Here is a 22,561-nt window from a genome sequence, read left to right on the forward strand (position 1 = left end):
TAACATACCAAAAGGGATGGCAGTCCTGAGAAGTGCAACCTGACTGGTAATTAAGTACAAGTGTGTGTCAGCTTTTTGCTTAGGGTTGAGAAGTAATAGTCACACCTCTTGTTTATCTAATTTATTCCTGATACCACTCTGTGTTGCAGCACTGAAAAAGCAGCCACGTGAGGTCAGCTAACTGAGAAACTAGGTTTCTTACAGTGTTAACATGCGTTTTTTTGAAGCCTGCAAACATTTTGTCTTTTAGAAGAATACATCTGTACAGAATCGTGTCTGTCAAGAATTCATGAGTATATACTAAAAGAAACATATTTTTCCTAATACAATTACATGATCTGATAGAAATTCATCTCAATTCCATAATTTATTATCAATAACTGTTTGCAGACAGCATAAGCAAAATACTGTCCATGTGAGAAAAGACTATTTATTGCTGTGACATTTAAATATCTAGAGGCTTTAAGCACTATAATGAGTGTTAGCAGAGACATATCAAAGATAAAATAGACACCTATTTTTTCAGTTTCTATTACACCAGTCAGTAAAGCTATTAATTTCCCAAAGTGCTTAAATGCATAAGGCAGAACTGAATTAAGTAAATTGCCATGATTAATTATGTAGATACTTCTCAAGCCTGTATTTTGGCTGACCTTCATGATTTAACTGGCAGTGCTCTAAAATATCCAGTGTCACATACAGAGCTGGTTGAATAGTTGACTGCAGGTGTTGGAAGAAATTTTCAAACGTACGACATTATGATAGGAATCAAACACTTGCCTTCGTATTTACCTGCATATAAGACCACACCTCTGACATTTGGATCCTGTATTTCAGCTCCCAAACATGGATTTTGGTGCCTTCAGTTAGGCATCAAGATGTAACAAGTTATGCCAACATTTTCTGCCTAAATTTTTTGTATTGTTCTTCTAGAATGTATTTCTCTTTATGTGAGCAGATCTCTAGCTAACAAAGAAGTTGAAACTATTTCACTTACCAAATTGCTATCAAGGATGTGGGTATTCATGTGCTCTATAGCAAATGCTGGTACTTCTCATTATAATGCCACTAACCCTTTAGAAAAGCTTATCTGGCTCTTCAGAGGAAATATGACTTGTTGTAATTGAATTTAATCCAAAGGTGCATATCTGTTTCATGACTTAAGAAGGGAGTGTTAACGTCCCAAACTCCTCCAGATATAAAACAATCTAAATAAACAGATCAGTGGAAACTATGCATATCTCAGATTTTATTTGTCCCTTATGCCTTTCATTTTTAGTAACAGCCATCTCAAAATCCATAGAAAGATGCCAAGTAAGAAGTACTGGATTAAGTATTTGAAACTTCTGCAACAACAAATAGATAACCACTATTTTTGCAACAATAAATAGATAACCACAACCAATTCACTTATGAAGTGAATTGTACATATTAGAACACTAACTGATTCTATAACAATCTCTTTGATGCTATTCTCCTCTAAGGCAAAAAATTTAGAAAAGTGCTAAAGTTCCTCAATCACCCTGAGGTTATTGTGAAGCCACAAATCTCTGAAGTGAAAATTTCTTCATCCCTAAAGAACAGCTACTGAAACAAAAGCACTGTTCTTAAAATTACCTTCTGTTAAGGATACATTCAAAAATATTTCTATACTTTCCTAGAAGGTAACAGGCAGGAGGAATTAAAGTCTTTTATTTTTCAAAAGTCATTATTTATGGAGAAAAATCATAATTCAGTAGACCAACAATGGACAGATAGACACTTCATCATGACACACCCAATTGACATGTTGGTGCATCTGTCATTTTTTTACTCCTGAAATCACAGGGTAAGGCATTCTGTCACAAAATAAACCCTGAATAGATGGCAAGAAGGCAATGGCAACACATTGTTATGTGAACAAGATTTCCAAACAACTTCCTACTTACTGAGGTGCAGCAGCTCATACTACTGCATTTCATGGACTCTCAAGGGCTCAGATATGATGTTTGTATTCTTCTTTGTGAAACTGGTGAGGCTAGAGACTAGTAGGTGCCAGTGATCACTGCTTTGTATGCTGATATACATAAATCTTCAGGGAAACCGTATTGCAGCCTTTCAATAAATAAGAAGGCTTATAGAAAGATGGGGACAGACTGTAGAGATAGGACCAGGGGAAAAACTAAAACTAAGAGAGGGTCAGTTTAGATAAGATATAAGGAAGAAGTTTTTTACAATGTGGGTACTGAAACACTAACAGATTGCCCAGAGTGGTGGTAGATGCGCCATCCCTGGAAACATCCAAGATCATGTTGTATGGTCAGCCTGTTCCCATTGAAGAAGTTATGCTCGTTGTAGGGGAGTCAGACTACACAACCTTTAAAGGTCCTCCAATCCAAACCATTTCATGATTCCATGATTTATTTTGAATTTCAAAATGAAAATATTTTAGAATACAGAATCATTCTTTCTGTATGCTTCTGAGATGATGAGGCCTACAGATTTTTAATAGTAATGAAACGTCCCTGCCTCATTACCAGTTCTTCTAAGCTGAATTCCACTGGAAATCTACCACTTAAAGAAAAATACAGCTACCATTTCCTTTCTTATTGCCTTAAGTATGGGGAAGAGAGCTCCTGTATCATGATTTACACAGTCTCTTTCTCACAGTTATGTTCACAAAAATAAATCATTGATCAAAGATATATTCTATTAGCTGTCTCAAAGGTGACATGGTTTAGAATGAGGTTCAGTTTGGATGTAGGTGAAATTTGTTTTAATGGACTTTATGAAGATAACTACACAAGGTACCAAGAATTAAATTTCTACAGAAATCACAAGTATGCTTATGCATAAACTAGAAATTAATGAGACTGTGATCATGAAACCTTGCTCTGGTGTTTGATTGGCATTGCGCCTGGTTTACCTAAGACCATCTGAAATAGGCAGAAAAGTCTTGCACATGATATCTGGCAAGGTGAAAAAAAACCAAATTTCCCTCGTTCTCTCACAAAAAGTAGCATTCTACAAAATGGTTCTCGTGAAAAGAGGCTGAGAAAACTCTATTTGTTGAGTCAAAAAAGATGTATAGGCTTTAATTCTGCCTTCATCTACTTAAAGTCACACTGCAGAAAAGACAGAGCTAGCCTCTTCTCACTGATACACACTAAAATATGTATCTTCCCCTTTCTGACACTTAAAGAGTAATACAAGAAAAGTATGTGACTTTATCTCTGATGTCTTAGCAGACTGGAGTCAGGCACAAATTGTTTTATAAGGAACATCTTAAGGAAAAAACCAATATATTTGTGATGCCTAATTAATACCTGTTCCTTTTACCAGATTGCTAGAGCATGGGGAGTTACTTCATTACAAGCCATCACACAGAGGAATACACACTCAGTTTTGCCCTTTATATTTTATTTGGCATGCACTGGATACAAAATGTAAACAGTTCTGAACCATATCAACTAATGCATTAAAATGCATTTGTATATCATTGTCAAAAGACTTAAAACAGACCTATTACCATTTTGCTTATTATTACAACCTAACTTCTTAATCAATATTTATAAACCATTGACATCTCACAACCAAAAAACCCTGCTCCAAATTAACAGATTTTTTTCTTTAGTAACCAACAAATAAGGTAAATAAAAGCTTTCTGAATAGTAAGAAAAATTATATATGAGAAAAGAAATGGAAATCAACTTATATCAAAGTTCCAAACTTTAGTATTTAATCCACGAACTTCTGCAAAGCCTTTCAGCACGGTCAATAGTTCATGATTTGAGGGAGCATCTGGTACTATAAACTAGTACTACAAAAACATGAAAATTATACAGAACTCTTAAAGAGTGCATTCAATAATCCTTATCATACTAGGAACTGCATAGCTAGGTATTCCCCTAATATCTCTAATTCCCACCCACAGTTTTTCAGGACTGCATCCTTATGATGAGATTGGACTGTCATACAATTTTTACCTTAGTTTTCTACATCACTGCTTCATGCCTATACTCTGCATCATGAAGATCAGGATGACCTGAGATGGTCTCACATTTTCAATGCAATCTGATTCTGTCTCATAAGTCTGTAACTATATTCCAATGTCCTGTCACTCTAGTCCAAGTTAAGTTTCAATCATGTGTGGCTTTTTTATTCAAGTACTTAAAAATTGCCTTGACTAGACCATTTACTCTCTGCCTGCTTAACTCCACCTCTCAATCATTTCTGTTGCAACAGCCACTCCTCTGCTTTCTTGCAAATATTTAATGGCACTCCAAAATAGCTACTATATTTCCTACAGTAAATATCACCTCAATATAAGCATTTCCAAATCCTTTTACATTAATGTCCTGGGTTGTAAGATAAACTTGTATTCTATTTGCCATCTGTCAAAAGGTTGGGCAGGTTTGTTATCTCTCCCAAAGACAATGGTTTGCCCCATAGAGGCAATGGTTTGTTTATACACTATTTCACTGCCGGGCTGGTAAATGTAACACCATCCCATTGTGAGGGGTCCCACCCAGAGGGGGAAGCCAAGCACTCTATTATTGTTTAAAGAGGTAGCTTTTTGGGGAGACAAGGCAGCTCTTTTTGTGGGACTCCCAGAGAAGCAGCTCGCTCTCTCTCTTTGCGGGATTCCCAGAGAAGCAGCTCTCTCTCTCTTCTTCATGGGATCTCGCAGCGAAACAGCCGGGGAGGCGGCAGCGGCAGAGCTCGGAGGCAACCCCGGCGCAGAGGAAGACCGGCTCCACTGCCACCAGATCTTCAGAGGAAAACTATACCCTTCTAAAGATCACCACTGCAGCTGCAGTTCATCAATCACTGCAAGGGGAGCAATCGTACCAGCAGGACTGCTACTGGCACCCCGAATCCCCAGGTTGTGGACTTTTTCACTGGTTTTGTTTGTACCGATTGCATTTGCCTTTTTAAATTGTTGTCTAGTTTTTCTCCTAGTAAAGAATTGTTACTCCCATTCCCATATCTTTGCCTGAGAGCCTTTTAATTTAAAACTCCTAGTAATTCAGAGGGAGGGGGTTTACCTTCTCCATTGCACAGGAGGCTTTAGCCCTCCTTCACAGACTCCTGTCTTGTCGAACCAAGACAATTAACTATTAGAAATAAATATAGATTTTAAGCAAGTGAATCAAATGCAAAATACATGCTAATTTGTCCAGTCCACCAGTGCACACTACAAACATTATTTCTTGCACCATATCTCATAACAACCTCATGGCTCAAAGGTTGTGAATTTTTTGTGCATCTCAGCACTTCAGCTGAGTTGATACATATGTAATGTATTTAACCAAGGGGAGAAATACTGCAATGGCTTAGGAATAAAATGGAGGACTTGATCTTCAAAGAAAAATAAAACTATGAAAAAAGGTTGTTATCTGTTTTATTGTATAATGTACCTTTAGTTATGAACATTGGTAAAAATAGACCAGCAATTAGGGAAAAAAAAAAAACCACCAGGAATTATCAACACAGACAGTTATTCTGCACTGAATGTAAACTATTTAGAATATTCAAGGTGCCTGAATGTTTCTAATGAAATCAATAGGAATAATAAAAACCCTGTCAAAATATGTTGTTTCTTAAAGAATCTACTTTAAAAAGAAATGTAAATCTAATGAACAGCCTTCCTTGTAAAATCAATGACGTATTCAAAGTGAAAGTAAAGTTTGCAGCACTTTTATGCAGTAACACATTCTTTTCTTCACATATAACCAAGAGATGGAAACTGATCTCCAAACAGAGCACAGTTCAAGCTTAGCTACATTAGTAAAACCCTTGCTCCATGGCATACCTACACAAACACACACGTTCATTCAAAGGGATGTTTTTTGTCTCCATGAAAACCTGAACACTGAACATTGGCATGTGTCTAGACATGATTTTTTTTCATTGTTTTTTCTTTTCACATACCCCTTGTTTCTCATTTGCAGAATCCCATGCTCTTTGCCTAAGCAATGATAAGCAGGACAGCTAATAGCTGCACAATTCATTGCAAATGAAGCAGCACCACAACTAACACCTGGAATTTAAGGCTCACTAAAGCACCTTTAAGTTAGCCCTGAAATGAACAGGTGAACACCACTGGGCAATTCAAAATAAACACTATTCCCAACATATTATCTGGTTCAGAAATCTTTAAGAGTGTTAAAGCCATACAGATTAACTATTTTGTTGAATAGGATGACACTTTTCATCACTGCTTGTTTATATGCTCTGCCTTTATTTTTTAATATTGTATTAGCTTAATATTGTGTTAGTTACCAGGTATGTAAAAAAAAAAAAAACGATTAATCAAATTCATGCTACCATTTGGAAGAATTCCATATTTATTCTGTGGGTTGATTAGCTTTGTCTTCTTGGTTAAGAGCTTTGCAAAAAATAGGAGGGAGAGGTAGCAAGAAATTATTCAGGAGAAAGAGCAACCAAACCCCCAAAGCATTACAACTATCTGTTTCAGCTCAGATAAACAGCTGAAAAAACCACCAGTGATCCATGATTCAGGAATCCAGGTCTGCCTTGTCCTGGTCCCTTCCTCTGTCATCTACTAATCCTTTCTGAGTTTATCCAAGACAAAGGACTTTCTGTTAAAATTTCCTTGATTGTAATTCTGCCCTCCCTTTGCCACTGCACTGATGCTGCTCCCTCTTTCATACTTCCTCAAGCATTTTAGCATCACTGTGAAATATAGACATTAAAACTAGAATAGAAAAAGCTCTATGGATTATGTTGAACTGCTACAATAATTTACCATGAATATTGTATTAGGTGTATTTTCTGCCACTCTGCTATTAGCTTGCATAAAAATGTGTGTTTGAGCATTGACAATTACCTAAAGAACTTTTAAGTAATGCAGGTCACCCATGTGTTAGACTCAGGAAAGTAACAGCTGGAGGACTGGACTCTGAATGTGACTCCCCACTGGATGCAGGTTTTAGAAGTATCTATTATAGCTCCCATTACACATCCAGGCTTTCTCCTTGTAAGAACCACACAAGAATAGAGGAGGAACTCTTGTAGAGCTTTCTGAATTTGGGTGAGGTGGGTGAATCCTGATAAATCCACTACTTTTGTCTGAAAGCAATTACTTCAGTGCAAATATGGATTAATTTGGTTTTTTCTCAGGTGAGGGTTCTGGCACACACAGATGCACAGAAATATACCCTGCAGTATGCATTTTAGAGCAATACTTTCATAGCTGATTCTTCTCATAATTATCAGTGCTCTACAAGACTCTTCCCACTGCATAATTTAAAGGAAATCTCAATGAATACTTTAAGTCATACAGGAGAGAGAGGCCTTCCAAACACTGAGATATGGCATATATTTTTTTTATAGATAAACATCTTTATGAGACAACTGAGATATACAGATTCTAAGCTACCTGCAAATTTTTTAAATTAAATTATAATATTCAGTTCTGTTTCCACATCAGTAGAAATAAAAAACAAAATAGGAAAATAAGAACTCTCATTTTAGAAAGCATATTCTAAGGAAAAAGATGATGTACAAACATTTGATGCACACTTTCCAGTGTGCCTATAAATTACTTTTCAGTGTGCCCAAAAAATTTCTGTCATCATTTCATATCTGGAGAAATTGACAGGGAAAAGTTAGCCTGTACATGATTTATCTTTCCACACTCCTATATTTCCTCATTCAGGGGTTCTCATCGTTTTGATAGCCAAGCCTCAGCTCAAAATATTGTCAGGTGAATCCAGGTCTGCCTAGTATCTGACCCCTTCCCTGAAATCTACCAATCCTTCCTGAGTCTATTTAAGCCTCAGGATTTCTGTCCCAATTTCCTCAATGATGCTTCTGACCTCCTCCTGCCACCTCTTTCTCTATACTCTCAGCTGTAGCCACATTGGCAGTGAAACAAGAATAACAAGCCCATTGAGATGCATCTCAATGCATCCTGGATTGTGCCATGGGTATTTTGGTATCAGGGAGCAGGGGAACAGTGCAGATCTCTGACAACAGTCCTGCACAGATCCATGCAGCTCATTGCTTGGAGTGTCTTAAAGAAGGGGTCTAGTCAACAGAAACCACTTTCCTAAATCACATAATCTTTTGTGGACAGTAAATGTGCAAGATGTTGTGCAAAATAGGAAGTAGGTCTTCCAGTAAAATATCTTCTATATGTTAAAACAATTATTTCTCTCCAGTTGGGTCACTGGGGAAGCAAAACACAATATCACTATCTAAAGTCACTAGAATTTGATTAATGTATTCCATATCAAAATAGCATTCTGAGAGTGTGAGCATCCAGTGGACTTCTAATAGAGTTCAATTTACAGTATAATAATTTGCCTACAAGAAGGATGTACCTTTACATATCAACACTTTAAGAATCTAACAGTAAAACCCTACAGAGAGAGAGATGCTTTCTTTTGCTGCTTGTATTGTATAAAATGCATTTTACAAAGAAGTACGTGACCTTGTCATGCAAATTGAAAATTTAATCAGTGCAACTGTAGAATCTATGTAAATTTTAAAAAAACTAACTTGTGCAATTCAGACAAAGTCACTAGCTCCCAGATAGATGTTCCCAAGCTATTATGTCATAGCTAATTAAAACTCCAAACTGTTACAACTACTCTCATGAGGTACCATGTCTATGACTGTACACTGATCTTATAAAACAGGCCTTCTGGGTTTTCTACTTGAAAGCATAAAATAGAAAACACCATATATTGTACATAACTCTGTATGATTGATATAATCTAATCCACTATGATAATACTCCAAAAGATGAAAAGGCAGTAGCAACTATGTCAACCTTTCCACCTACCAGCCTGTTTCAGATGAGTGCTATCTATCTTTTCAAGGTATTGGAAAACTAAATGAAAGTGAGCATGGAACAAATGTCTGATGGGTGATTTATCTGACATTAATGCTTTATACTTGCTGAGGAAAAGCAAGCTAGTGTATGCTTAGCTCCAGGCCTCCAGCGAAACATTAAGATGGACTGAATGGGATAATCTCTTCCTCACTGCAGGAGAGGATGGAGCTGCTGGTTAGGGGACTCATCAGAGAAGGATGCAACAGTAAAAAGGGTGATTTTGTGTCAACAGTGGGAGACCAGACTGCTTTACTCAGAAGGCTCACTGAGTCGTTCACTTTACGAAGGGAGCACAGATGGCTTATTGACACATTTATCAGGCACTCCAGTGACAGGGCTTCATCTTTTATGCAATTTTTATGAGATTAGTGTTTCTAAAAATATTCAGTAATTATCTATTCAGTTTTTACCAAATTCACCCTCAAGTCTGACTCCCTTCAATTAGCATAGCTTGAAGCAGATGAGGACCTCTGAGCCATACTCTGCTAAATACTGAACTATGAATTAAAAAATCTTCTTGCTTCCCACCATCACAAGATAAAAATCTCACTGGCATTACTGGGACTTTTATGAACAGAGAATAGAAGAAGTGCATTTGATAGACAGAAATTCTTTCATTATTTTATCTCTTTGCAATGCACAAAGAACAGAATGATAAATGTCACTATGGTTTGGATGAACTAGTAAAGAAAAATTATTTTTGTCACAGAGTTGGGTAAGATAGTACTGGATAAATTGACCAAAATCTTGCTAGAGCTTTGCATAATATAACAGAAAGCATATTATTTTTAAAATAGTCATAGTTGTAGTCCATAGTATTTTCTCATTGTCAATGCTGCAGATTCTTTATTTGAAGCTTGAGTATACATTGTGAAAATTAAGGAAAATCAGCTTTCTAGAAAAAAATACCCCAGGGATAAGTTGTACTTTGTAGGAAACTAGTGGTTATGCAATGAAGTTTCTTTCTCATTCTCAGCCAAACTGCTGAATAATTTTGGACTGCAACATTGAAGAGGGTGAGAAAACAGAAGACTGAAACAAGAGGAGAATAGCAAGGAGCTCTGCTATACTGCAGGACCTCACTGGTCACTTCATACTCAGTCTTTGTTCTGACAGAAAATTCCAATCCATCCTTTTGTTAGTCCTGGTAATATATAGAGATTTACCAAATAAACTGGCCCTTGGGGATATCAGCCATTTCTTTTACTTTGAGAGATGAAGGACTAATTTATAAGATACTGTTCTTTTTTTTTTTTTTTCTTATTTCCTTATTCTTCAGAATCTATCATGTTTTTCATGTTTACTCTGTATTTGAATACAGTATTGATAACAGATATTTAAAACTTGTAACATATTGTATAAATAATGTCAGTAATTCCTTGTTTCTCAATTGAATGAACATTTCTATAGCTAAAACATCAGCCTTTCTAAATTGGAACAATCTGCAAATATTCCTCTATGTAGCAACAACATTCACAGCTAATAAAATGTATTCTGTTTCCCCAAATGTGGGAGAGGATAATTACCATAACTCAGCATTAAATTAAGTTTAATCATAGCAGACCTTGTTCATCCATTCCTACAGACACCATGACAAAACATGGCTGATTAATAAAATATGGTTAATTTCCACATTTTCTAACACAACTTCAGTAAATATCTAATACTCTATTCACTTTGCCTCTGCTTAGTCCACAATATGATGGAATGATATATGGTACCTTCTCTAAAAATTATGTGCACTTAAAAGAAAGGATCAAATGTTAAAAGAAAATAGAAATAGCCTTGGGGCTTGAGGGAACTGCCAAGTTCATAGGGTCTGCTTTCACAAACAATTACATCATGTAGTGTTTTTCATGAGGTGGTGACACACCACTTAGAAGTACTGAGTGCTTTCCACCACTACACTAATCATTATTGGGAAGCTGTCTCCAACTCTCAGGAATTGCACTCATGACTATTTAATGTTTAGTTTTTCTAATACTAAGAATGTGCTCTAATTTCAACATCTCATTTTCCTCTCTGGAATTACACTTTGAAGAAATCCTCCTATTTCCTCTAACATTACCATAAACATTTTAAAGCAGTCAGTTACATTTTTGCAAGCAAATGTTTAGTGTTATCATGGGAATGAATTTTCTGAGAACTTAAAGCTCTAGATATTAGTTTAACTCCCACATAAATTAGGGTTTTGTCCATTCATGTTAACTACACTACTATTCTCCCCTGCAGAGTACTTCTTTCCCCAGAAAAATTATATGTGCAGAGATGATATTGGTCTATATCTAGAATCACCATTTGTCTGCTCAGTTTTTTTCAGTAAGACACAAAAATTTGCAGGCTTTTAAAGATAAACTTATTACTTTTTTTTTTCAAAACCATGTGTTTATACTAGCCTAAAGCCACTCTGATTTACTCTTTGCTGCTGTTCCAGTCCCAGACAGACCTGCTATGATCTAGAGCTGTTACAACTGTTCCTGCAACATCACTTTCTATTATGCAGGTTGCATTAGAATAAAGACTAAATAATCCTAAATTAAAATAAGCAAGTCTCAAATAGGCCAAAGGCCTTTACTGAGGTCCTTGATTTCTGACAACATGTAGTTAAACAAAAGCTTTTCTTCCCCCCTACCTTTGATCCAAGCAAAAGTCATACTATAGATTTAGCTTATCAGGTACCTAATTGAACCTTTCTTTTGACTCAAAGCCTACTTACATAAATGTTCTGCCTGAAGATAAAGTCACCCTTTAATTGTGAAAGTATGGCTGGGATATTTACATCACAGATCTGGACCTACATACTTCGGGTAAGATTGTAGAACAATCTAAAACTTGAGTAGTACCTAACTGGCCACAATTTTTCATCCAGAGTGAATTTAATCCTAAGGCAAAAAGTCATCTCGTCTCCAGTGCTTGCAGAGAGAAAGAGAACAATTTTGTGTCAATGTCTAACAGCTACAGAAAATGCTCCAATTTCAGTTTGGAACCTCTTGACAAATAACTTGAGCCTTAATGGTAAATCATGATAGTTAAAATATTATTAGTGACTTGTAAAGGCACTAATTAGTCATTTTACTTTCAAACCTAAAACAATTTTGTTTTCAAGTGGTTTTCAACACAGAATCAAATTGCTGCTCAGACCCAAGGAAGTACTGTGCAAATAGTATTTCTTATGCCAGCATAACATTCAAATACAATACATGCTGTTTGACTGAAGATATAACTTCTGTGAATTGACAAGGCAGTAGCACATTTGCCAGTGATACTGTATACTGTCCAGTTATAAATAGAATTTATAATTCTAGATTAAATAATATCCAAGAAGCAATGAAACATACCTGAAACAATACTTGTTTTAAAGGTACAGAGCTTTTGGTTTTATTGTTTTCATTAATACTTCCCAAGGAGTAGTGTAAGAAGTAGCTACTCTACTTTGTTCCTATGTGAAAAGGTCCCGAAGGCAAAATTCATCATTTTAAGAAGTACATCTGCTTTGGCAATGATTTGCAACACCAGAAAGGCACAGGGAAAGAATCATAGAGTAGAAGATATCCTAAAAGCATTTGTCTATGCTTTTAAATTGAGAGATATTACCTGAGATTTTGCAATGGAAAGATTTTACTAATAAGAGGAACACCAAAGGGTATTTGCCTATCTGGAATACAAGCTTCTTTATATCTGGTACTAAAAGTTGTTACATTTCATATAAATGCCTTCCATTCTAATGTCTTAATTGTGTTTAAACACCGAGAGAATCAAGCAACCAGCAGAAATTTCTGGGCAATTCTGCTGGCCAGGGTAGTGAAAAATAAATACCCTCTCATAATCAAATTGACAAAACCTTTCATGCTAACAGCTACCTGTCTATCTAAGGATTTATTAATGCTTTCCTCTTTTACGGTACTTGTAATGTTGGTCTTTAAAATATTTGTATAAACTTCCAAAGATACCTTGAAAATTTCCTTCTAAATCCATAAGCATCAGAATGTCTGTACAAATCCTTCTCTCTCAGATTGTTTAGGAGATCAGAAACCTGTCAAAACAGTATAGAGAAAACATTCCATGCTCAGATACAGTTCTAAGTGCTGGAATGAGAACAAAATACAGCTAAGATATTTAAATTTCTCCTTCAACAATACCAGAAGGCAGAGGATCTATGGTCACCTAATAATAGCTGTAATTTAATGGATCCTCCACTTGATACTGCAACAAAGGAACCATTGGTTGTTTTTTCCTGCCTTTTCATTCATGTACCATCATCTTCATTGTCTTATTTGTTTTAACTAAAAGGCTAAAACAAAGGCTTTCTTGAGACACCAGACTGCTAAGTAACGGTAAATTATTATCATTAAAATCTTTTTTCTGTCTTCAGAACAAATTGCCATAATACACTAACTTTGTAACCTTCAGTTGGAGGTTCCAGAATTCTAATGAAATTACAGCTGTAGGCAAATAAATATCTCCTAAGTGACCTAGATAACTTTTTCCATTATGTTTTCTTTGTCAGTTTAATGTGACACAGAGCAAGGAGCAGAGTTTCTATTATATGAGAGTTTACTTCTTCCAGGTTGACTCCTTATTCCTTACATTGCTTATATTATGAGCTTTTCCCCTTGTATCTAATTTGCAACAAAAGAAAAAACCTGAATTTTAGGATCCAAACTTTAAAAAAAGTTAAAAAAATTTTAAAAAAATTGTAGATGTTTAGCATTGCAGGTGTGGAATATCCAGGTTTAGACACTTATGGGCAGAAATCTTTTGGATTTTCACTAGAGTTACATATTTCAATGTCTCTGGAGAATGAGGATGAGCATATCTTGAGCCAAATATGCAAAAATGTAGACATCTCATATCTATGACCCAAAAGAAAATTATAAGAGACGTTAATATTTTTAAAGGTTATCTATATTAATATTGAATGATGAAACAAATGATCCATTTTTATACTAGATGTAATTCAGGGACATTGTGTCAGTTCTGAATTTGACAAGTAACTTCACTTAGAAAACCAAAATTTAAGTATTGGAGCTGTTGCAACATATGGTGACTGTGAAGTGATCACTGGTAGTAAGACTTTTCTCTAAAACAAGTAAAAATGTTTAAAACTAAGGCATATCAAAACCAGGGCCTTTATAATGCAAATAGTGAGAAAATACCATAAAATAGAATGAGAACAGGAAAAAATTAAAATGCTAATGAAAAACTTGATAATCTAAAGAATGGATGAATTATTTGCTCAACCTGTATAGCAGAAAAGTGGAAGCTGCAAATAGATATAACAACTTTGCAGGAAGAACTTCATTTTTGAATGTCACGAAGGAAGCAGTGTGGTCATGAATAAAGAGTTTTCATGTTTTGCCTTTTTTTCTTAGTTTCAAATAAATGTACATTTTCCCTAAAAGCTCCTGAACAACTAGAGGAAGATTAAGTGCGAGGATCACAGATTTTTTTTTATCTTTTCAAAGGTTTTTGCAAGGTTACTTCATTTACCTAATTTTTCCTTACTTAATAAATATGAACAATAAGGTATACTGGGATCCTGAAGCCAAGTATTCTTACTGATATTGATTTTAATGTAGATATTCAGATTAAAAGTGACACAGTGAAACGATCAGCCTTTTTGTGAGTATTTTTCCATCATGTACACTTCAATATAATTATACAAATGCATCAGAAATTTCTTAATTAAAATATTTCTTAAAAGAGAAATATATCATCCTTTTGGTGTGAAAAAAATATTTTATATCTTGCCAATTAACATCACAAGTCTATGAACAAAAATATAATTCCTTGTGGATATTCAAGTAAGCCTGCTACTGTTTCTAAGGAAGTATTATTTTAACAATTAAATTCTTCAGGCATACATCAGCATAAATCTTTAAAGATGTTGGCAATTTTTCTCTCATTATTTTTCATACTGTGATACATTTCTAAATTTATGCTGTTTTTCATTGCATATATTATTGCAACATTGCCCAATGAGACTTCAGTCCTCTGTGAACACAATGGCAAAATATCAGTCTTGAAGATAATGGAATTTTTTCTTAATCAAGGAAAGAAGAGGTTCCCACTTCTAGCAGCAAAGAAGACAGCATACTCTCCTGTCATCAGAAGCTTGTGAATGTTTGAAAAATGTTCTTAGCTGTCATAGCTCTTGGTCTTGGCTAAAATATGAGAGGCACATTCTCTGCTTGGTTCATCATCACAGATTACCCTAATTTCTCCTACATAGAAAGAAAAGTCTTAATGTTATTGTTTTTTCTCTTAAATATTAAAATCATAGAAATCTCCAGGAACTGAAAATAATCCAGGTAAATATGAAGTCCTGTCTAAGTTTAAAATTTCTGTCTGTGCTGCTACAAAAGCATTCTCAGTAAAGAAGCAGCCATGCAAGAGCTACTGTCTTTTACTGACCAACATCTACAGGCACATAAGTGCAGATTTATTTGTGTCTATTCATTCTTATTCAGCTGCAGAATACAGGAAAACAAAACCCCTGATTTCAAATTCCAGTTCCTGAAGCAGTGTTGCATAGGAACTACAGATGTTATAATTAAACACACTGGTTAGGCAGATTTTCCTTCAGAGATAACTTGCATGAGTTAATCATGCAGAATGTACCACCACTGAAGTCTAAAAAAAAAAATCAGGTGGAACATCTTTATCCCTGGCTCCTAGTTTGATGCATCTTTCTGTAAGTTAAAGATCACTTTTTTTCCACATAAACCAGCAGCCAATTTTAGGTAAGCATGTTTTTCCTGTGTGGCAATAGAAAGCACTGCCTGTCACAATGCAACAGCTGACATCAGGTAGGAGAGTCCTTCTGCTACTGTTTGTGTGCAGGTTCTGTGGCTGGAGGCTAGGTGATTTCCATATGCAATCTTAATTTTTGGAATTGGGAGTCTGATCTATAAAGCTAACACAAGGTTCATATTTTCATCCAAATCTTTGTTTCTGATGTGCCATGGCAACATTCTTCTTACAGATTTATAAAAGTTGTAGCCTTTTTGTTTGTGTAATGGAAGTCATAAATCCCAGAGTCATTATGTCATTATGGTAGTGGCTCTAGACTGTTCTGCCCAAGGAGCTTGGACTTCTAGAATTTGATTTTGCCATTTCCTGTTTAAACTGTCATAATATTGTGCAAGAAAGCACTGATCAGAAAGCCCAACCATTTTCCTCCAAGACTGGAACAATAATAGAGAATTGCTTATAGTCCACTAAAATCTTAGACCTACAGACTGGTAGTAAATGTCAGAAAATGGTCACAACATTTTACTACACCTCAAAATATCATTGTACATTAGAAGTCTGCAACTAACAGGCTTCACTGCTGACAGAGCACAGCTGGTGTTTAAAGCTGTGCAGAGATTACAGTATCTGCAGTAATTACACCAAAGGTTTTAAGATACTAATTGGATCCACTGTAATTTGGAAATTCCTATGTGACTGGGAATATGCAATGAATCATGCTCAGCTTTCTCTGCTGTTAGCACCCAGCAGAAATATTTATGACAATAGCTAGAAGTAAAATCATGAAGGGCGTGCCATGGTTCTATCCATGGATGATATATGTGTATACATATTGGGAAATGTAATACAATCATGTATTTATTACTTCCTATGGCTTTGCATAGGCTCTTGTCACTTACAAAGATAATAAAAATTGATGTGTGTACTTAAACAGGGCCTCCCACAAATTTTAAGTCACATAAAAATGGGGCAGTTAGGCAATTAGATTTACATAATGCTCAGAACATGTGCTAAGGTGCTTTCAGCACAGATTTTTAAGAGTTCATCTTCCATTCATTGTTTTAATTATTTGAATATTCAGTATATTTTTGTGTTGTACTGAAAGCCTTACCTACAAATAGGTGCTGTCTTGATTAGAGTTTTTAATCTCAAGCCTGCTGCCAGTAATTCTAGCTTGCATAAATTACGTTTGCTGTCTTGTACTGATCCCAGAGATGTAAAGATCATTATTCAACTTATAGACAAGCCTACTGTTTTCTACAGGCCTATTTTTTCCCCTAAACTAGGAAGCTTTGTTCTTGTAACACAGTTGGGTTTGGAACCAAGCCGATAGAAACACAAGGATTTTTCTTGCCCTTGACAGTTCACTTCAGGCCAGGTTGTTGAACCAGCAGAACAGAAAGGATGCTTATCCCGTAAGGTTTTCTGCAATGAATTCTGTTCAGTCATTCAGATTAAAGAAGCGTGAGGAACAGAACAGTGTACTGAGAAAGCAATAGAGTAAATATGGCCTATAGCCAGAATTTGACCCTCCTAATCACACATGCTGATCCATCTAGGAATACAATTGTTGCAGATTCTTTGTACAGTCTGAGATCTACAAGTATTTTTACATTTTCTTAATTATCATCTGAATTTCTCGCTCTTTCCTTAGAGAGGAGAACTCTGTCATCTGCATAACTAGACCTTCTAAAGATGGGTCTGGTTGTATTACATCTAGGAAATATATGCCATGTTGGGAGGATGATTACTAGACAGGAAGATTAACACCAGCAGTTGCTGAGAAGTGGAAATTGTATTTTCCAAGGAGGTGGAATGGAATATTGGGGTTGGAATTGTAAATTTGGGCTTAAAAATTAGAAAAGAAAGAAGCTAAAACATTTAAAATCTGAACAAATAATGTGAAGTGCAGCCACAGTACATTAAACCAATATTTCCAATTCTGACCTGCAACAATCAGTTAGATACCCTCCTATACCACTTCCCACTCTACTTTGCATGAAAGACAACACCCAACTGCTGCTTTTAATACTTCATTATCTAAAGTAGCAGCTGTCAGCCTGAAAAGGTTTCAGCCCTCCTGATTGTAGTTGTTAACACAATTCTGTTTCAAATGGCTCAGCCCAGTTTTGCATGTTTGTTTGTTTAGACTGGAAATTACACGTCTGAAAGATGGCATTAAAACAAGATTAAGATTGAAAACCACAGCTATCTGGGAGATTAATGCCCGAATTGCACAGAAGTTTCCCAATGAGCAATTCACCAATTCACCAGGATGGCAGTCCAACTGGGCAAATGCAAGAGAAAAACCACAGGTTGCTGGTGCACATTCAGGTGCCCATTGCCTAAACATTAGAAGGTTCCCCAACTACTAGACAGGGGTTTTGTCTAGTGTCAGAAGTCTGATTCAGGTGCCTGTGTCCATTCTAGGTGTCTGATTCTTCAAACAGGTGGTTTTAAAGGTGATGAAGGATATGTGCATTTCCCAGTTAGCTACCAAGGGCAGATGTGCTATTAAGCAAACTCATATATGCATACTAGAATTGTTTCTGTGCTTTCCCTCCCTATGGAGCTCACTTGGAAACACAGCTAAAATTAGGAGTTAGAGATTTACCTTCTGATCTGAAACAAGAGATGCATATGTCTGACATCATGACTAAGGCAACAAGAAGTACCTTGTGCATATGGAATATTCCCTTTCATCTCTATTTTAAGTGCCGTTGTCTAACAGCTGCATTAATAGGACAAGGTGATATAAGGGTCTATGCCACAAGCTGTACAAGTCACCAATTGTTTCAACAGATTTGTGGAGAAACCTTCTGAGAAAACAGGATCATGACAGTAAATATCAAGTAACATTTTCTTTCTCCTCTACAGTATCTCAAAGCAGGAACTACAATCTCTCCTTAGTACAAATACAGGAATATGTTGGGTACCTTTAAACTTCGTATCTTGCTACTTTTTAGGTTTTGTGCATGATTAACTTATAATCCTCATGGCCTATAATTCATTTTCTACTGAAGTAAAGTGGAAAATCACACTGATTTTTCATGAGAGATGATTCCTTTAAGTTCTGCTGGAGAACAATTTCATTGAATTAGATTGTTTCTGTAGTTGCTATTTTAAATAAGATCTAAACAAGCAGACAACCTCTTTACATTATAAAGAAATGTGTAAGTCCCCTTAGAAATGGTTCAAGTTTTCTAAGAATTCAAAATCCTTTGCATAAATTATTTAAAAAATATTTAATACTATCTCTCAAATTTCAACTATAGAAGAAGGCATCATTTATATATTTTTGTATGGAATAGAGAGAGAAAGACAGCTCAATAACTTTTCAGGTAAAATTTGGAGCATTTATTTTACATTATTTATCCAGATTCTTTAGTAAAAGTATGCTACTGTTGAAAAACAATAGCTGGAGAAAGAAGTCTGGCGAGCTCCTGGATGGAGTTGACAAAGGTGTTTTAGGCTGATAGATGAGCAGGGGGAACTCTCAAGACTACTATTCAAATTCAATTCATTAAGCTTAATGGAAGAAACCCCAGCCAAGGTATGAGCTTCCAGTTCATCATGCATAAAAAACCCCAGTTTATCTCCCACTTGCTAGGAGCTTTCTTCAGAAATAAATAAGCAGAAGACATAGCTAAACTCATAGATTTGATTAGATTGTTTTTCACATAGCAGCAAATTTTAATATAGTGCGTATTTAATTTAAATTTAAAAAACAATAAAAGAAAAAAATTGTCTGGTGCAATTTTGTTTTTGCATCAAAGAGAAATATAGAGAAAAAATGCAGATAATTATTTTTTAACAAAAGTATTCTCTGAAATTCTTATTTTTGTAGCTACTTACTTGTAGTTAGTATCCAAGAATAAAGTAATAGCACAAAAAGTGCTGCAGTAATTCTGTATTATGCTTAATGAGGTAATGATTCTGTCAAACCCACACATGTTGAGGGATAATTTACTCTCTATACTGTCCTAGTAATAGGAACAAGATCTTTTACAGATAAAGGTGTGACTCAAAGTGAGTGAAATTCTTGAATGATTCCCCAAATAAACAGAAAAAGTCAGTATAAATAATAGAAGCCATGACAGGATTTTCATCTTACAAATAATGACTTTGGCTGTTCAGACACAAAAATCTATTATTCATATCAGAATTAATTTACTGATAGGAACACATATATTCTTGCAAAGTTATAAACAAAGCATTTTTACTTGCATGTATTATCACTACATGATTACTTTGAAACTTCTGCCTTCTAGATTTTGGGTTTTTTTTCCTCTGTAGACAATCTCCCTTAAGCACCTTTTAATTAGTAATTTTTGATCTTGACTAGTCCCTGTTGAAATTAGGGCAAATACAGCCTTCTCTGGCTTGCTGTGTCTACAGTTTGGGGCAGGGAAGCAGAGATCTTTCTAAAAGACAGAGGACTACCCATTATCGTATTTGAAAAATGTTTTTTGTTTATCATCACCATTTTCTTAATCACTGTGGAGAGTTTTCAGATATTCTCAAGACTGACATTCATCCTCATTAAAATATTAGTGCAAATCTATCCTCTTCTGTGAGGACTTGCACTAACATTTTAATTTTGCCTATTGCACAGAATCAATTATTTATTTATGGAAAATTTAATAAGCATACAGAATTCCCCTGCACTAAATACTGGTTGCATCTCAAACTAAAAATATAGATTAATACTTTTAGAGTCTTCATTGCTAGAATAAACTTTATTACTAAGGAAAAGAAGATAGATTTTAGTTCAGACTTTACAGAAAAAAATGTTGCTTATCTACCCAGAGGTTTTCCCAGGAAAGCACGTTCTAGATGAAGGATTTATCCATTTTTCTTCAGTTGGTTATTAGTTAAGTATGAAATTGAATTGTATGCTTTGAGATGATGCCAAAAATAAGGTAAATTTCAACATTTGTAACTTTTGTAATACCTCTTGAAATCATATGTGTATATATATGTGATTCTATTGATTATATTGGTTGTATCACAACGATTTTTCATGAGGGATGATTCCTTCAAGTTCCATCAATTTTCCATGCTTTAGGAAAATTAATTAAGACTGTGCATTTGCCTTTCTGGAGTCATAGCACTCCTGCCATGATTATATATCTGGCTGTTATCAAGTCACACTTGCAGAAATGTCCTTTGCTGTGTGGAGAGATAAATAGGTCTGCATGATCTAATAGGTCATTTTCTACTCCTGACTTCTGTGGCTCAATGAACAATAAATACTATTACTGTGTTTATGTAATGTCTTCTTCCAGAAATAAAATATTGCCCACAAGACACAAACATCACAGTGATTGTGATATAATCCCTCAAATGACCAGAAATTATCAATATATCAAACACAGTATAATTTTTCTGTACTGTAGGCCATATTTAACATTGCAGCTTCTCAACAAATCTATTTGGTTTACCCTGCAAATTAAAAAAAAAAAAAAGAAACATAAGAGTGATAAATCCTACAGAGAGAATCTTATAAACTCAGAATCTGTTTTCTATTTTTCTTCACAAAACACATTACAGATAAGCATCTCTGTTAGAGAACAAATAAAATAATTTAGTCCTAGCACATTTACAGTGTTAAGGGCAGAATATATATCCAGAGCTGCCCAGAAGCACACCTAACATTTTATCTCATGTTCCACAGTTGCAGTCTGAATTTGGATAGGTGCCTAGAGAAACTAAATGTTTTCCCTAGTGATGATAAGCTGAAGCAGAAGATAAAAATTTTGTATTTGAAAACAGCAGAGTACCCAATTAGATGGCTCCATTGGTCAGATATGTGTTTATGAAGATGTTGGGTTTTTGTTTTCACATGCCTTACTTAGATCTCTCCCCTCAGATAAATCAGAAATGTAATACATAGAGTGCTTTTCTATTTAGAGAACAATAAAAAAAGAACAAAAATACTTGCAGTTCATACTGTTTAGCACTTAAATAAAGTATCTGAATTGTGCTGGAAAAATAAATGTATTATCTCAATTTTTAAAGACATTGCAAACATGGTAATATGGTTCTCATTATTATCACAGTCGCCAAAGCCTTTTTAATAATTCCTGGACGAAGTCCAAGGAAAATCTATACTGTATCTTCTACCTCACTGTACTAGAATAAAATGTATGGCCAGTCCTCTTATCAGCCATGTAATCAAAAGAAAGTATTGTACCAGAAGCTTTTTATAGTTTCAGGTGCATTAAAAAAAAAAAAAAAAAAAAAACAAACCATTCGTTTCCAGATCTCCAAAAGGTCAAGGTTCCCAGAAAAAGAGCTTCTTCATTATTTGTGAAATATACAATAGCAAAAGCTTAAGCCATAGAAAGCAATGTGCTAATATTGCCAGTAAAAGGTCAAGATTCCTTCACAATAAAGCAATTTAAACCAACAGATTTATTTGTTTTTGCAAATTAATTTCTACCTTGAGTTGCAATACAGGGTGGTCTGCATATTCCCAAAATATGTGATAGTTTAAAACAAAACTATATAATTATCTGTTTGAATTTTAAAGTGTTTTCATATTTTAAATGGAAATTTTCAGCATTGTCCTTCTCCAAGCAAAATTTAAATTAAAGAAACTTCATTTAAAGATTAACCAAATACCAGATAATGAAACAGGAAAACCAAGAAAAACCATTAAATTCCATTATAAGTAATGAAAAAGAGATAAAAATTTAATGCATTTTTAAAAATTTCTCCAATTATTAATTCACCTTGACTAATTTCCCAGCCCCAGAAGAATAAAATACTCTTCCTAATGGCATAACTTCTGATGGACTTTACCTTTATTCCTGGCTAAACACTGTTATTTCTACTGTCCTGAACATTTGTTCATATGAAAGGCTTGTAAGATAACGAGACTGAGGTTTCTCTGCCCCGTATCCTCCCGATAAAGCTGTTCAGAATGCTAGAAGTATTTTCTCCTGTTGAATAATGACA

This window comes from Lonchura striata, chromosome 3 (assembly GCF_046129695.1).
Source record: "Lonchura striata isolate bLonStr1 chromosome 3, bLonStr1.mat, whole genome shotgun sequence".
Lineage (NCBI taxonomy): Eukaryota > Metazoa > Chordata > Aves > Passeriformes > Estrildidae > Lonchura > Lonchura striata.